This window comes from Perissodus microlepis, chromosome 23 (genome assembly GCF_051167445.1).
Source record: "Perissodus microlepis isolate ML-2025 ecotype Zambia chromosome 23, ASM5116744v1, whole genome shotgun sequence".
NCBI lineage: Eukaryota > Metazoa > Chordata > Actinopteri > Cichliformes > Cichlidae > Perissodus > Perissodus microlepis.
The window spans coordinates 20626518-20631028 of record NC_140482.1 but is presented as its reverse complement, the minus strand read 5'-3'; the positions used below and the strand labels follow the sequence as shown (position 1 = coordinate 20631028).

The 4511-nt window shown below is 35.4% G+C and overlaps 1 long non-coding RNA gene across 1 annotated transcript; it reads left to right on the top strand.

The window, feature by feature from the left end:
* The first annotated feature begins 2739 nt into the window (after nucleotides 1-2739).
* LOC146361374 (uncharacterized) lies at nucleotides 2740-4295 on the top strand. The gene is made up of 3 exons (XR_014799441.1): nucleotides 2740-3023; nucleotides 3192-3255; nucleotides 3650-4295. It is a non-coding gene; the product is annotated as an uncharacterized LOC146361374 (long non-coding RNA).
* The last annotated feature ends 216 nt before the right edge of the window (nucleotides 4296-4511 follow it).

Sequence of the window (4511 nt, the reverse complement as noted above, 5' to 3'; positions counted from 1 at the left end):
TCAGTTACATATCAGTTATGTTAGCATGGTAGTATCTCAACCACTGCATTACTATTTCATCCACTGATCTGCTGCTTTTAATTAATACTATATTTAAAAACTACTCATTACTTTTAGTAACCACTTTTATTAATTATTTGATACATTTAGCTAAAGCTAAAGTTAGTTAGGGTTAGCGTCATTTTGACTGATAATTTTGGCAAAATTGCCGGTTTAGCTAGCTTTTTCAACTGTTTACTCATTGTGATTACCTAATACTTGTCTTTATCCACTCCATTTTTAAGTGTTTAAATTGCAGTTTTATCTGTTGCAAGTTTATCTGTTGAGATTTTTCAGTCACATGACAATAACTTGTCAGTCATTTCAGATGTGCAACACTATTAAGTTAATGAGAGCACTCAGTGACTATCTGACAGCCAAGGGAAGAAAATTTCCTGACTTGCTGGCAAAAACTTCCTCGTGATCCTTTTGATCATGACAGCAGATTGCCGTAGTCGCCTCTGCTTTACTTGAAAGATGCTGATTTGCAAATTTTTCTGCATGCTCTCACAATTTATTCTATGAGCGGTGGTAAAATTTACCAAAGCGTGTCTTGAACAGAGAATGTTGTCCTCAAAGTTTGCTTTTGCCACTCTGTAGGTAGCAGGTGTTTGCAGATAAATCAGTGTCTTCTATGCAAACTACAGGAGACAGTCTGAATACTACCAAAACAACTACAAGGAGATTTACTTTACTTTGACAGAGTTCAGCGCAATGAGTAGACATTTTTCCCTTATGACCTAGATAACTTTTGAGCAATATGAAAGCCCAAGAGTTTTAGCTATTTGCTAACTTTTTTTTTTTTTTTAATTTTAATTAGTTAGTTTTTCAGTTAATCTTTTATTTTTAGCTAGTGGTTGAATTTGCCTAACTGTAGTTTGACCTACAATAGTTTACAATAGCTTATCCATACCTTCAGCTGCTAATTTTTCTTCATAACCTTAGGCAACTGTTTCAACAGCAGAATTTGATTTATCCATATAATTTCCAACTATGTATTCAATAGCAATTTTACTGCAAGTCCTAGCTTACTTTTACCTAATAATTTCTAACATTTTCCTCTTAACTTTAGCTAGCTTTTTTAGCAAACTGCTAAATTAGCATATCTGTACAGTTAGATAACAGTTTCCAGCTGTTTATCTGTACCTTAATCTAATAATTTCCAGGTTTCTATTAATAATTTTATCCCACTATTTCAGTCGTTTATCTAATATGTGAAACTAATCATTTCATTTGTTTGTTCATACAATTTCCAACTGTTTATTCACACCTTAAGCTAGCAATTTCAGCTGCAAGTCAAAACTTAGTTTGATCAAATAGCTTTTTGGGTTGTTTATTGTGTATTATTGGCAACAGCTAATTTTGCATATTTATACTGTTAGAGAATCATTTTCAGCTGTTTACTGGTACCTATTAATTACTAATTTCTGAGTTTTTATACATTATTGTTAGCCATTCAATTCAGCTGTTGAACTACATTTTAGCTGTTTGTATTTACTGTCATTTCATTTTGAACATTTCACAATAATGTTAGCTAATAATAATTCATTTAAACAGGTTACCTTTACCTATACTACATTGTAAAATGTAATATTGTGTTTAATTAAAAATATTAAATAGGCTGAACTCAATTTTTAACAATTTGTTATTAGAACTCGATTTAAATAAGTTACCAGTACTTTTTATGCAAAAATGCTGATAAACTCAATTTATTTGAGTTGTCTTAACTTAGAAAAACTAAGTAAACTGGAAGTTTTGCTTCTCAGGGCGGAAGGATGAAAGATGTTTTTTGAAAATGCCACGTGACTACCGTCCTCCTTCCTCTCGGATCAGTCCGCATGTTCATGGTGCATTTGTTATGGAATATGTTGAGCAAACCTGGAGAAGCGTCAGCTCAAGAGATTATTGCCATTGCTGTGGATCTTTACCTGATACACTGACTTGGTGAGTAAATGTTTACTCTTATTCAAACTGATTTTGTGGCTTCTCTTAGTTTAGCACCAGGTTTATAATCTTGCTAGCTAGTTAGTGTTAGCCTAGCGTTGCTGCTGCCGCTGGGCTCATGTTACTTAAAAATTAACACCACAGCCTTAAAAACCTTACATAAAACTATGTCTGTGAAATTTTCTGTTGATTGTTTGAAATAAAAAAGTGAGATAAGAGCCCAGACAAAATTCCTCGGGAGGTGCAGCCGTTAGGGGTGGGGTGTGGGGGGTATTTTCAATCCATAGCCATAACTAACTAACTATATATATATCATGTTTAACCTGAGTAGCAAAGGAGTGCAGGGGGGTTGAAAACAATAAGCCAGGAGTTAGTTGTGCTCCTGGACTCTATCGAGCCTTGACCTCCCGGTCAGCTATCGCGCTGGTGGATAACAGAGCTCTCCGAAAACGTGGAAGCACTTTTGCAAATATGTGATATTTTGATAAATTAAGTAGATATTTGAGCATTACACAGCTACATTCTCGCCTGAAAATATCTTAAAAGGTTATTTTGTGACCCAGAAAGGGTAGTCTGGGGAAAAGGAGGATCGCATTTGTTAGCCAGTTGTCGGAGCCTGTGCGTACTTGTAAGCGCGGCAATGGCGGAGGAGCGCGGCTAAAAAACGTATTACTGTTTCTGGGTCACAAAATAAACTTTTAAGATATTTTCAGGCGAGAATGTAGCTGTGTAAAGTTCAAATATCTGCTCGATTTATCAAGACATCACATATTTGCAAAGATGCTCCGACGTTTTCGGAGACGTCCATTTTTTTTCATGCTTTGTGGCAGCTTTTGAACATCTGTGGCATCTATTAATGTCAAATCTAGCCTTTATTTAACAACATAAGCAATCTCTATTTTACAATAATTGCACAGCCATTAAGGATAAAATCAGTTTCTGAAAAATGTTCTGTTTTTTCTCCCTCTGCTTGCTTCTTACTGTCTTTGAGGCTCGGGACCAGCACTCCTGTTGTTGGAAAGAAAGACATCAACTCAGTGGTAAGTATTTTGGTTTTCCAATATATTAGCAACTGTCAGTGGCATTTATATTAATCAGGCTGAACTTTAATCATACTTTAGATCAGCCTGTTTTACTTATTGTTTTATTTGTGCTTTGGTTTGGGGAAGTTGTTTCTTTACTGATCTTTTCCTGTCTTCTGTTATTAGACTTGAGATATGACTGCACTATGCTGTTGCTGTTGACTCCAGTTAATTCTACAAGACACGCTGTGTAAGTAAACAAACAACAACAGTTTGGTCTGCATTTCTTGAAAGATTACATCCCCCAAACTTAGTTTAGAGGGTCTACACTGTATATAGTCAAGTCTGCAAGTTTTCTAACAGCAAAATTTGTTTTGTGCCCAAATCATTTTGCACATCATTAGAATGAAAGTTATTGGCCATGTTTGCATAGCCCTTTTTAAAATGATGCTTTCATGACATTGTGTGTTGGGTGGTGGTCAGGGCTATCCAGACTGACAATTGGGACATTGAATGTCACCTCTCCGGTGGGAGGGAGCCTGAGATTGTGTAAATTGGAGTCTGTTTTATACCAAATGCAGAAAAAAATGTTTTAAGAAAGCAATTAAGTTCATGTTCCAAAAACTATGATTGTTTTCTTGCAGGACAACAGGAGAGATGAGTCCTCCGTCACAGATGGTGTGGTCAGTGAAGATGGTCGCCTGCAGGTTCAAGCTCATTGCATCTCCAACCCACATCCACTGCCACTGTACTTAAGGGAGGTTAAAGACTTTCTTCTGCACTTACATTTGGATCACCTCGATCCATGACAGTCATTCAGGCAGTAATGCCTGGACTGGAAACAAGCCATCCTTAAAATATTACAACATTCCAGCTCATGTGTTGGAATGCAAAACAAATGTGTTGTTTAAATCAGAGACTGCACTTGTGACAGAACAATAAATATTTTATTTTGATTATATAAGTAAGTACAAAACAAACTTGTGGTAGGCCTAAACTTATTTTCAGAATAATTACATCTGAGACTTTGTTTCGTTGTAAGATTCTAACAGTGATGGCAATATAATTGTTTGTTGTTCAGCAGAACAGTGTCCAGTATGTTGGCTGTTATACTTTGTGTTTGAAAATAAAAGTTGGGCTCATTTTAACATCATTACAAAAAGTGTTGTTAATTATTTTTAATCATATTCAGGTTACCACAAATTGTTTTTTCATTTAGTTGAACTTGAAATGTTTGTCAGTAGGTAAACAATTAAAATTGTACAGTCAGAAATATCAAGTTATTCTTAATACTGCAGGCCTGCAATGTGTAAGTTGTCCTAACAGTCATCTTAAGTAAGCTTTACTTAGTTTTTTTGAGGCAACGAGTTTCCTCAATTTTTTTGAGTTCTGGGAACTAACAAGGCTGTACAGTGTACTCAAAATGAGTAAGTTGCCCTAACTTGGTCATCTTACGTAAACTTGATCCAATTTTCTTGAGTTCTGGGAACAAATGAGCTTGTACAG